The sequence below is a fragment of the Oncorhynchus kisutch genome, linkage group LG23 (genome assembly GCF_002021735.2).
Source record: "Oncorhynchus kisutch isolate 150728-3 linkage group LG23, Okis_V2, whole genome shotgun sequence".
NCBI classification, from domain to species: domain Eukaryota; kingdom Metazoa; phylum Chordata; class Actinopteri; order Salmoniformes; family Salmonidae; genus Oncorhynchus; species Oncorhynchus kisutch.
The window spans coordinates 36,778,844-36,792,597 of record NC_034196.2 but is presented as its reverse complement, the minus strand read 5'-3'; positions in this window follow the sequence as shown (position 1 = coordinate 36,792,597).

The window sequence follows — 13,754 nt, the reverse complement described above, 5'->3', positions numbered from 1 at the left end:
TTGTTATTTTATTGGGACATTTTTATTGTGACATATTTTTATTGTGACATATTTGTATTGTTACATATTTTTATTGTGACATATCTTTTATGTGACATATTTTTATTGTGACATATTTTCATTGTGACATATTTGTATTGTGCTTTATGGTAAAGAGAGAGACACTTGGTGGGAAGAAAGTGTGTGTGTCTATTTAACGCCAGTGTGTATCTAACTGATAGAATAAAAGCTCTCCAGGGAACATCCCATCACATCGGACTGTTGCCCACTTCTGTTATTTTTACTGCAGTTGAATCTCTCTACAGCTCGAGCCTTAGTACTAGCTGAAGTAGGTTTATACTAAAAGCTAAACATGTTATGGAGTCTATGAAGTCTATGAAGCTTTAAGACTGACCTTTGGGCTGTGTTTTTGTCTCTCCCCAGTGTGTGTGTGTGTGGGTGTGTGTGTGTGTATGTGTGTGTGTGTGCGTGTGTGCGTGTGTGTGTGTGTGTGTGTGTGTGAGAGAGAAAGAGACAGGCAGAGTTTTAAGTGTGCTTCAAGTGTCAGTCTCGCTGGGTATGTGCGCCTGAGCGTGAGTGTGGCCTGCGTGTGATCATCCCCTCTCTCCTTATACCATGCATGTGTGTGCGAGAGAGAGAGGCATGGAGAGCGATTTGTGTAGTTCCTGCCCCGTTCGTGCGCACCCTGAGCTCTGATTGGCTGGCGTTTCCATGGCGACGGCAGCTCTGGTGAAATGCAGGGGGAGGGAGGTTGTGGGACGGTTTAGCTGGAGCAGCTGCACGTCAGTGTTGGCTAAAGGCTGGAGCTGCTCTGTCTCACGTCCCCTTGTGAGCGTAGGGAGAGGCTGCCGGAGAGGTTGCCTGACAGGCAGGCAAGCTGGCCTGGAGAGTGAGAGAGAGAACCAGGGGCCAGGGGCCTACCACTGGAACTCAAAGCCCAGAGACAGCACCCTCCACTGGGGGAGAGGGGGAAGAGTGAGGGCACGGACGGGGAGAGCAATAAAACATGGGTTGTGCATGAACAGAGAGGGAGGGGGAGGGAATGAAAAAGCGAGAATGAGAAAGCGAGAGAGAGCCATCTATAGGGAAAGACAGAAACAAAGATAGGAGAATAGAATAAAAAAATAATAATAATACAATACAGAATATAATAAAATAAATACATGGAAAATTTAACAGCAATAAATTAAATTGATTTAATTTATGTTTCAACAACTAATACCCTACAAATACATTTGATGCTGGTTTCTCAGACACAGATTCCACCCAGTCCTGGACTAAAAGCCACTTTCAGTGGAGATTCTCCATGGAGCATCTTCATGTCTGGGGCTAGGTACCCATTCAAACGGATGAAGTAGAGCAATAGCTATTCCTTGAAAGGGGTAGTTCTCTGGATTTGTTTCTTGCCTTGAGAAAGATTCCGTGTTCATTTCAGAATTCAAATAGGCCTACAGGAGTGACAATATCACTCCAGAACATCTGTGCTTGACAATAATTAAATATATTGGAACATAATGATTTGAATGTTTTTGTTTGTTTAGCTTTGCAGTCAAAATGCTGTTCTTCTTTTGTTTTATATCATATTGAACAATAGCTGATGAAGCTAACACTGTAAAAGTGTGAAAACATTAGATCAGTTATATTTCCTGAGAGTTGCTAGTTGAAAACACAATTGACACAGGACCTTCTGATGTACAGGTTTGCATGGGCGGTAGTTTTGGCTTTCCGTGGTGATGCCACCATGCAGTAAATTGGTTAAAGGGGAAGTGCAGTTAAAAGCGTGATTTCCTATTTTCTTAATGATATGTCCACTCTATGAGGTCGATATAACACTCTGAAATTGTGAAAATGATGATAATGCTCTTTTGGTGTAAGAGCTGTTTTGAAAAAAATGCCTGGAATTTCAGCCTGTTCAGGTGGGATGGAGTTTTTGGTTCAGATCAAGATGCCACAATCTGATTATAATAGACCGCTCACCTGGGTAAGTGGGTGGGCTCTACACCATCCTGTCAGCCAATCGGGGCTGTGTATGTCATAACTTCCAATTTGTTTCCTAACACCCACACAATTATAATGAGCATTTCAATGGACAAAAGAGGCATAGGAAAATAAATGAAATATATATATATTTTGGAGTTATTTACATTTAATAAACGTGCACAGTGATTCATTGGACATACAGTGATGATTTAAAAATGTAATTAAAAAGACTGCATGTCTATTCCAATAACAAATAGATAATAACAGCCAGTTTTCAGTTTTCCCTGCCCCACTCAAACCATTCCCAGACAGTCCTAGCGAAATTCTTGCTTTTTTTTGCTATAAAACTAATTTTGCACATTTTGAAGGAAATCTGTTACAGTCAGGTACATAATTGTTACCCAGAAATGATTTGATTATGATATAAAAATAGTCTTTAAAGGAAAACAAATAATTCAGTTGGACAACTTTGTACCTAACCAAAGTTGTACTGTAATGTTACTGTAGTTTTTATAGCTAGTAAGCTAGCCCTGGTTTAACGATTCAGTGGGTTTAACGATTCACAAGTGCATTACGCCACCATCGTTTGCATTCTAGCCTTGAGTTAGCCAGCTTGTCCATCATCATATACAATTGGTGTTTCTACATTGATGAAACATGTAACATGAAACAATCACACAAGTTGAAACAAAATCAATGAAGGATATTGATGAGTTTTGAGAGCTTGGGTTTGGTGGTGGGTACCTTGTGAAAGCAATAGCCTTTCGCAACTAGCTTACAAACTAAATAGCAGAGCCAGAGTTTAAATGTTATAATTTTGTGACAGAGCTGTGTGACAAGAAAAGTGTCACATATTGTGCAATTGTACAGTCTCGCAAACGATTCTGTTTTACCTTGACGTGTTTGACACCGTGTTTTAGATGATTTCTGGAGCCCAACAAGTCTGTTCTGAAAGTGTGTAAGGTTGTTTAGGATGAGGCTAAACTGAAAAATGTCTTTGCTAATGTGAAGAACATTTATGCAAATACTTTTTCAGGTCTACTACTGGCGTTCTCTAAAAGAAATGCAAGTGGAAGCTAATCTTTCAAAAATTATTCCAACTATATTAAGGCATTGTCTGCCAATGCCTAGCTTGTCACTGCCTACTAGCCAGACTAGCCAGCTAACCCGCTAGCTAGACTAGCCTGCTTGCTAACCCGCTAGCCAGACTAGTCTGCTAACCCGCTGGTCAGACTAGCCTGCTAACCCACTAGAAAGAGAGGCTGTCGAGCCAAGCTAGCTCTCCATCATCTCCCAACTCCACGGGGAAGCGAAAGGGAGGCAGAGGGAGCATGGATTTTTTTGTTTGTGAGTTTGCACTAGCTATTCTAGAATCGGGCTTGAGCTCTGAATGTATTAAAATCCTAGCAACACTCTTGATTGCTGGGTTCACATGGTTTTGCCACCACAATGGTTTAAATTCAATAGACCAGGGACTATTTGGTGTGATAAAATCATGCTCAATTACTAGTCAGTCAGCAAGTCGTTGAGAAGGAGAGATTCTGAAATGATTTTCGGTGACTTCTCTTTTTTGTTTAGCAAGACTAAACTTATTTTAGTTGTATGTGTGATTTGTGTTATTCTACAAACTCATACTTTTGTTTCCTGATTCAAACTGTATCTATCCCAGATGAAGTTGGAGGGAAGATGCAACAATGTTTGGAAGACAAGCTTGAAGAAAATAGAGACAGGTCTGCACAGGTGGGTCTGTTCCCTTTACCTCATATCACACACACACACACACGCACGCACGCACGCACGCACGCATGCACGCACACACACACACACACACACACACACACACACACACACACACACACACACACACACACACACACACACACACACGCACAGAACAAAAACTTCCTCTTTGTGAGATCTTGTTGAAACATGTTTACAGAGGATCTCTAACATTTTCTCAGTATCTAGCCAGGGAGCGAGAGGAGCGGCCACAGCTTATGAAACCGTGGCCCCTGCTGTTCAAGTTTAAACAAGCAAACACACCAAAGGGGAGAGTACATGCCGTCTGTGCCACTTGACCATGCGTGTCAACCACTTTTGGAAGGTCTTATGTGGTCACAATTGAGCGGTGTGTGTATGAGGCCTCTGCTTTTGAACATGAAACTGCATGTCAATTGAAGGGACATTTAACCTATTTGGACATCGCTTTATGGCCATAGTACAGAATATTGCTGTAATGCAGTGAATTTGTCCAGAGCTCACAGAACAAATCATACAATAGTTGCTTATGTTAATGAGCACAGTAACCGTCTTTTACATATTGAGTTGGCTTTAAAAGTAGCTCATAATTATTTAGTATAATCCAGAATACCCCATCAACTATCTCATGATGCGAGGGAGCAGAACAAAAGTCAGGTTTTAGCGAGTAGTCTAACTAAACTAAAACTTTCCGAAACTTCTCACAAACAGCTTTTCAGAACTTCAGTATCCATTTTCTGTCACGTACTGCTCACAATCCAGTCAGTGAATGATGGACGTTTCAGTTCTTTTATCTTTGATTTTTTCAGAGTAGTTTGAAAACTGACTTCAAATCTGGATGCTCCCTTATTAATATCCCAGAGTGGATTTTAAGACAGCTGTTCCCTGGGATGTAAACTGACAGCTTTCGGCCCCCTTGCACCGTCAGAATGGTTCTTTGTCGGGTTTGCTTTGCGGTTTCGTGTTTGGTCACTGATGTTCAAGAGTAGGTCCCAGGATTCCATCGCGATTGTCTGTCTCGTCGTCAAATTTCCTGGAGAAACCACACCAGGGTGTCTGTCCACAGGGAAATACTTGGATGCTTTCAATTGAACATTAAAAAGATAATATACCTTCATCACAGAAATGTTGACTGTCAGAAATCGTATAAAAATATAACGGGGATTAAAACGTGCCTGTAAATGTCTCGCCTACATTTAGACTATGATGCATACATGTTCCTGAACCAAATGTATATGAAGTTGGCTCATTATGACCTGTAGGTTATTGGAAAACAAATATTGTTTATTAAAATTTTTACTTTGAAGCTGCAACATGTAACTTTTTGGATGACCTGACCAAATCCACATAGAAATGTTTGTTATAGATTTCTCATTCTCATTTACAGCAAGTGTAAGAAGCGCTATTTCTATGATTCCTGTTCTTAAGTTTAGTTTATGTGTCTTTTAATTTGGGTTTTTTGTACACCAGATGCTGAAAATACAATATTTGCAGTTATGGAAAAGATACTTCACAGAGGTTTAGATGTTACATGATTCTCAACACTATACTTGCTTGTTTTGTCACATAAACTGAAAGTAGGCTAACTATTAACATTTTAGCAACCAGGAAACCGTGGAGCAATTTCTGCATCGTGCATCTTTAATATTAAAGTGTTGCTTTATGATTTGGGTTGGTAGTATAGTTATATTCCATGGGTTGGGGTTAGTGTATGCATATAAATAAACACACTGAAAAATAGAATCAGTATCCTACTTTACAATAAAATCCACACTGCCTAAAAATATGACTGAGTGACCCTCCCTCCCTCCCTCCCTCCCTCCCTCCCTCCCTCCCTCCCTCCCTCCCTCCCTCCCTCCCTCCCTCCCTCCCTCCCTCCCTCCCTCCCTCCCTCCCTCCCTCCCTCCCTCCCTCCCTCCCTCTATCCATTTCTCTCTCATCGCTGTCGCCCTCTCCCCCTGCGACCCAGTTTGTGCAGACTTCCCGTTAGCAATGGTTAGCAATGGTTAGTATTGGAAGCCTCACCCCACTGCCTCAGTGGACGCTGGCGGAATGCAGCAGTAACAATGGCTTCTCAATCACCCACGCTAACGCTAGCTAACGCTAGCTAGCGCTAGGTGGGTGGGTGGGTGGGCTGTGGGCCAGGGAGACTGGACCAGGCTCCACTAACCTTTCAGCCGGAAAAATAATAAAGGAATAAAACTGTCAGTGCAGAGATAGAGGACAAGAGTAGAAGGGAGGAGGAGTGGAAAAAGGCTATGTGTGTGTGTGCCTGCCTGCCTACAGTATGTGTGTGTCACCTTCCTGCCTATGCATGTGTGTGTGTGAGAGAGAGAGAGAGAGAGAGAGGGTGACTGTCTGTGCGTTGATGGAAAGGTAGAATGAAAGGGGAGGGGCCTACGGGTGATAAACAAATCTCGACATGTTCTCCACGCTCATTTGCATAAAGGCCCCTCCGGCAGTTGATGGGCGCCTCTGCAGACAGGGCCCCGTCCCTCTCCCTCTCCCTCTCCCTGCTCCTTCTGCTTTAAGAGGGCTGGAGAGGGAGGGAGTGGAAGGGCCTGTGGGAGGAGGAGGAGGAAAGGAGAAGGGGGAGGGAGATGGGTAGGGGGTAGAAGAAGAAGAAGAAGAAGAAGAAGAAGAAGAAGAAGAAGAAGAAGGGTTGGCCGGTGCATTGCGCTCCCCTGTGTTCTAATTGAGAAATATCCTCCACTCAGTGCTCCTTTATGAGGCACTGGAGCGCACACAGTGAGAAAGATGGAAGGAGAAAAAGAGAGGGAGAGAAGGGAGGGGGGCGAGAGAGGGATAGGGTGAGGGAGGGGTTGAGCGAGAGGGAGAGAGCTGGAGAGATGCACAGGGAAGTGATTTGTGGTCGTGATGACACCTTGCGTGTCAGTGGTGCCTGTACATTAGAGAGGCAGGGAAATGCACTATCCCCTCTCTGTGGTTGTATGTGATATGAGAGGAAGGGAGAAATTATCACTGTGAACAAAGCATCCAAAAGGGATGTGCTGTATCTAATATAATAATAGAGTCATCTATCTAATAAGTTTAAATTGTGCAGTTAAAATATAGAATTTTTAAATATATTTTGAAAGAAGGATTTTACATAAATTCTGTGTCTGTTCACTTTGTGCTTTCCTCACTTCCACAATTCCAAACATAATGTTATGGAGTACAACCACTCAAAGCACTCAAAAACACGTAAAAACTACTTTAATGATTAAACTACTTTAATGAGTGTACAAAACATTAAGGACACCTGATCTTTCCATGACATAGACTGACCAGGTGAATTCCAGGTGAAAGCTATCAACACTTATTGATGGACCACCATGTTGAGTGTGAAAAACCCGGAAGCGTTGCAGTTCTTGACACAAACAGGTGTGACTGGCACCTAGTACCATACCTAATTCAAAGGCACGTAAATATTTTGTCTTGCCCATTCACCCCCTGAATGACACACGTACACAATCCATGTCTCAGTTGTCCCAAGACTTAAACATGCTTCTTTAACCTGTCCCATCCCCTTCATCTACACTGGATGAAGTGGATTTAAGTGACTTCAATAAGGGATCATACATTTCTCCTGGATTCACCTGATCAGTCTATGTCATGGAAAGAACAAGATGTTCATAATGATTTGTAGACTCAGTATATAGCCTATTAAGCAGCAAATTCTACAACTTTAATCAATTACAAATTACATGACACTCCCCTGGATTAGATTTTATAACATTCTAAGCCCTCCCCTAGATTAGATTTTAAAACATTCTAAGCCCTCCCCTGGACTAGATTTTAAAACATTCTAAGCCCTCCCCCTTGACTAGATTTTAAAACATTCTTAGCCCTCCCCTGGACGAGATTTTAAAACATTCTAAGCCCTCCCCCATGACTAGATTTGAAAACATTCTTAGCCCTCCCCTGGACGAGATTTTAAAACATTCTAAGCCCTCCCCTTGACTAGATTTTAAAACATTCTAAGCACTCCCCTTGACTAGATGTTAAAACATTCTAAGCCCTCCCCTGGACTAGAATTTAAAACATTCTAAACCCTCCCTGGACTAGATTTTAAAACATTCTAAGCCCTCCCCTTGACTAGATGTTATAACATTCTAAGCCCTCCCCTGGACTAGAATTTAAAACATTCTAAACCCTCCCTGAACTAGATTTTAAAACATTCTAAGCCCTCCCCCTGGACCAGACTTTAAAACATAATAAGCCCTCCCCTGGACTAGATTTTAAAACATTCTAAGCCCTCCCCTGGACTAGATTTTAAAACATAATCAAATCAAATCAAATGTTATTTGTCACATACACATGGTTAGCAGATGTCAATGCGAGTGTAGCGAAATGCTTGTGCTTCTAGATCCGACAATGCAGTAATAACCAACGAGTAATCTAACCTAACAATTTCACAACAGCTACCTTATACACACAAGTGTAAAGGGATAAAGAATATGTACATAAAGATATATGAATGAGTCATGGTACAGAACGGCATAGGTAACATGCAGTAGATGGTATTGAGTACAGTATATACATATGAGATGAGTAACGTGGCTAGTGATACTTGTATTATATAAAGATGGCAAGATGCAGTAGGTGGTTTCAGAGTACAGTATTTTTTATTTATTTATTTAAGCTTTATTTAACCAGGAAGGGCTCATTGAGATTAAAATCTCTTTTTCAAGAGCGTCCTGGCCAAGATAGGCAGCACCAAGTCATTACAAAAAATTACAGACAGACAACATGAAAAACTACAAGTAATCTAGTAAAAACCATAGAATTCACAAGAGTATAAAACAGCAAATTAAAAACATTGACAGGTCAGTGAATCAGCCTCAAAATCCTTCATCAGTGATGAAAACACCAAGTTCTTCCAGTTTAAAAGTATTTTGTAAGGTGTTCCAAGACGATGGCGAAGAGTACATAAAATCCCTTTTACCAAATTCAGTTGGGACATTTGGAACATTTAGCAGGATAAAGTTAGCAGGATAAAGTCCAGCGAACGAAGAGAGTACCCACCACATTTCTGAACAATAAAAATGCACGAATAAAAAGGTTGTGAACCCAAATGGCTTTGTAAAACATGTTATATACATATGAGTAAATACAAGTATATACATATGAGATGAGTAATGTAGGGTATGTAAACATTATATTAAGTGGCATTGTTTAAAGTGGCTAGTGATACATTTTTTTACATGTATGGCAGCAGCCACTCAATGTTAGTGGTGGCTGTTTATCAGTCTGATGGCCTTGAGATAGAAGCTGTTTTTCAGTCTCTCAGTCCCTGCTTTGATGCACCTGTACTGACCTCGCCTTCTGGATGATAACGGGGTGAACAGGCAGTGGCTTGTAGTTGTTGTCCTTGATGGTCTTTATGGCCTTGCTGTGACATCGGGTGGTGTAGGTGTCCTGGAGGGCAGGTAGTTTGCCCCCGGTGATGCATTGTGCAGACCTCACTACCCTCTGGAGAGCCTTATGGTTGTGGGCGGAGCAGTTGCCGTACCAGGCGGTGATACAGCCCGATAGGATGCTCGCGATTGTGCATCTGTAAAAGTTTGTGAGTGCTCTTGGTGACAAGCTGAATTTCTTCAGCCTCCTGAGGTTGAAGAGGAGCTGCTGCGCCTTCTTCACCACGCTGTCTGTGTGGGTGGCCAATTCAGTTTGTCCGTGATGTGTACGCCGAGGAACTTATAACTTTCTACCCTTTCCACTACTGTCCCATCGATGTGGATAGGAGGGTGCTCCCTCTGCTGTTTCCCGAAGTCCACGATCATCTCCTTTGTTTTGTTGATGTTGAGTGTGAGGTTATTTTACTGATACCACACTCCAAGGGCCCTCACCTCCTCCCTGTAGGCCGTCTCGTCGTTGTTGGTAATCAAGCCTACCACTGTAGTGTCGTCTGCAAACTTGATGATTGAGTTGGAGGCGTGCATGGCCACGCAGTCGTTGGTGAACAGGGAGTACAGGAGAGGGCTCAGAACGTACCCTTGTGGGGCCCCAGTGTTGAGAATCAGCGTGGTGGAGATGTTGTTACCTACCCTCACCACCTGGGGGCGGCTCGTCAGGAAGTCCAGTACCCAGTTGCACAGGGCGGGGTCGAGACCCAGGGTCTCGAGCTTGATGACGAGTTTGGAGGGTACTATGGTGTTAATAAGCCCTCCTCTGGACTAGATTTTAAAACATTCTAAGTCCTCCCCTGGACTAGATTTTAAAACACAATAAGCCCTCCCCTTGACTAGATTTTAAAACACAATAAGCCCTCCCCTTGACTAGATTTTAAAACACAATAAGCCCTCCCCTTGACTGATATTGAAAAAGCAAGACCCTCGCCCATTTTCTTCTGGACAGTCATTTTGTAAATTTCGATCCATCCTTATAAATGTTTATTAATGTTCAGAAATAGTGAAATACTCATCTATTAACACTACACTATTTATAAATAGTTTATTAATGGTTATTCATAAAATATATTAACATGTTACGCCACTTTCTATAAAGGTGAGTCATAAGTAGTCCAGCAGAAACGTTTGGCTGGGTCTGTCCATGCTGGAGACTCCTAGGACCACTTCTCCTGTTTCCCATGAGATGGAATGTTTTGTTGACCCTCCCTTTCCAGCATGCAGTTACTGTAAATGATGATGTAATTTCAAACTCCATGCCACATTCTTAATGACAGTGATTGAAAAGGGTTGATATTATGTGCTTTAACTCCCAGATACTTTTCTAACCCACCACTGACAAGTCTAGTATATTTATAACACTGTTGCTTCCTCACATTTGTGGACCTAGAAAATATTAGCAAGTTTGCCACGATTCATTAGATCAGCCTTTCATTTTCCTTAGCATAAGCTCGTTTAAAGGCGTTATGGTGGGATATGTTTATATTTATAGATTACAGTATATGTTTCGTTGTACATGAGTACTATGGGAGCTACTGTTGGAAGTGCAGAACTCAAGAACTCACACATTTCATTTGGGCTGATAATCGTGAAACCCTCATGACCGTGACTACAGAATGATTGAAATGCCATCATTACATGCCTGACCATATCAGAAATCATCATACATTTCAGATTGCTAACACATTTGTTCAGATGTTGGACACTTTGAAAAGTTCCCCCGCATGCCACAGTTTTAGAATGGGGACATAGTCCCATAGATTTATACCAGCAGAGGTGTACCAGTCAAGTCTGTGACTACAAGCCATCACAGTTTCATCTGGAAGTACGTGGGAATTTATCAATGAAAGCCCTCCTGGTATCCACTATGTACTACTACAGTCATATTACATAAAAACCCTCTAGCCTTCAAACGACCCCGTAGGCAGTGGCAGACTTCGCCTGTGCTGTGTGTATAACATATCGTCGAATCATGAATATGCAGACCAATAATGGGTCCCCGTCTTAGACTGTGGCGGCACATTTGGGAACAGATGTTTTCGGCATCTGCGTTGCACCACGGTACCGTATTAAACACAACACGGCTCTCCTTGTGTGATTTCCTTCCTGCTGTGTAGTACCAGACATTCACTGGTTAAAGGGCATTCAGGTTAAAGGGCATCGCCAACGGCTGTCTTGTTGCTGGACTCCCACCCACTGTGATTCAGACAAACTGCTAATGCTAGGCTAAAGTGCTAAAGCTAGGCTAGTCCCATGCTCCATGATTCCCATTGCTGTGCCACACGGTAGGCCAAGAAGCAAGAGGGATATGGCATGGAGATGACCTAGCACTGTCTCTGAAACACCCCTAACTGTTACCATTCAGTTTTGTCTGGGAAAAATACAAAACACATATACTAAAGACAGTGGAGGCTCTGGCTATCGTATTTATTGTACTTCTAATCTTCAGGTAACTGCCAAAATAAAGGAAACACTTGAATAAATGAGGGATACAAAGTATATTGAGAGAAGGTGTAATTAAGCAATACCATCCCATCATGCTTGCCGTCATGTATAAAACATTCCCAGTTGCCCATTATCTGTGGCTAGAGGATGAAATCTCAGTGACTTTGAAAGGCAGAACTCGAAGGAGCATAGGGGATTTAAAATATTTATATATATATATTTCACCTTTATTTAACCAGGTAGGCCAGCTGAGAACAAGTTCTCATTTACAACTGTGACCTGGCCTAGATAAAGCAAAGCAGTGCGACACAAAGCACCAACACAGAGTTACACATAGGATAAACAAAAGTACATTCAATAACAATAGAAAAATCTATGTACAGTGTGTGCAAGTGGAGTAAGGAGGTAAGGCAATAAATAGGCCTTAACAGCGAAGTAATTACAATTTAGCAAATTAAAACTGGAGTGATAGATGTGCAGATGATGATGTGCAAGTAGAAATACTGGTGTGCAAAAGAGCAAAAAAAAGTTAATAAAAACAATATGGGGATGAGGTAGGTAGTTGGATGGGCTATTTACAGATGGGCTGTGTACAGCTGCAGCGATTGGTAAGCTGCTCAGATAGCTGATGCTTAAATTTAGTGAGGGAGATCTAAGTCTCCAACTTCAGCGATTTTTGCGTTTCGTTACAGTCATTGGCAGCAGAAAACTGTAAGGAAAGGCGGCCAAAGTATGTGTTGGCCAGTCAGTGAGATATACCTGCTGGAGTGCGTGCTACGGGTCGGTGTTGTTATGGTGACCAGTGAGCTGAGATAAGGCAGAGCTTTACCTAGCAAAGACTTATAGATGACCTAGAGCCAGTGAGTCTGGCGACGAATATGCAGCGAGGGCTAGCCGACTGGAGCATACAGGTCGCAGTGGTGGGTAGTATATGGTGCTTTGGTGACAAACAGATGGCACTGTGATAGACTGCATCCAATTTGTTGAGTAGAGTTTTGGAGGCTATTTTGTAAATAACATCCCCGAAGTCGAGGATCGGTAGGATAAGTCAGTTTTACGAGGGTATGTTTGGCAGCGTGAGTGAAGGAGGCTTTGTTGTGAAATAGGAAGCCGATTCGAGATTTAATTCTGGATTGGAGATGCTTAATATGAGTCTGGAAGGAGAGTTTACAGTCTAGCCAGACACCTAGGTATTTGTAGTTGTCCACATATTCTGTCAGAACCGTCCAGAGTAGTGATGCTGGACGGTCGGGTGGGCTGGTGCGGGCAGCGACATCTAAATATATATATTTTTTAAACTTCACCTTTATTTAACCAGGTAGGCAAGTTGAGAACAAGTTCTCATTTACAACTGCGACCTGACAAAGATAAAGCAAAGCAGTTCGACACATACAACAACACAGAGTTACACATGGAGTAAAACAAACATACAGTCAATAATACAGTAGAAAAAGTCTATATACAGTGTGTGCAAATGAGGTAAGATAACGAAGGTAAGGGTGTTGGAGGCTGTGAGAGAGTGACCTTCGGACAATTTAAGTTGCAGATTTCCCCTCTAATTTTGTTTCATTCCCGTGGTCGGTCGGGGCTCCACGGTATATACAAGGTTTAAGCATGACTGTAACTCCAAACCCATTACAGACCGCTCTTCCCCTCCACCCCCTTCGATGAGACTGAGCCAAACATAAAGGAGAAGGGAATTAGCCCCAAGAGTCCCCTATACTGTACATGCACTCAGAAAAAGATATTAGACATGGATTTACAGGTGCATAGAGGCACAGCATATCATACTTTCCCTGGACATAATATCACCCTTTATGGAGCTTAGGGGCTGCCTCTCATGTGTGTTTCAAAGTGTCTCCAAACTTTTCTAAAGTTCAAATTCAGGAATAAGCTCTTCAGCAAAGTTGTGACGGGAAAGTGTCACTTAGCATGAAGTCATTTTGATGTATAATGTGTCCATAGTCAGTTTTTTAATGGACTTAAAAGCACCAGGACATACATTAACAGTCAACAGTTTGGACACACCTACTTATTCCAGTGTTTTTCTTTACTTTGACTATTTTATACATTGTAGAAAAATAGTGAAGACATCAAAACTATGAAATAGCACATATGGAATCATGTAGTAAACAAATCAAAATATATTTTATATTTGAG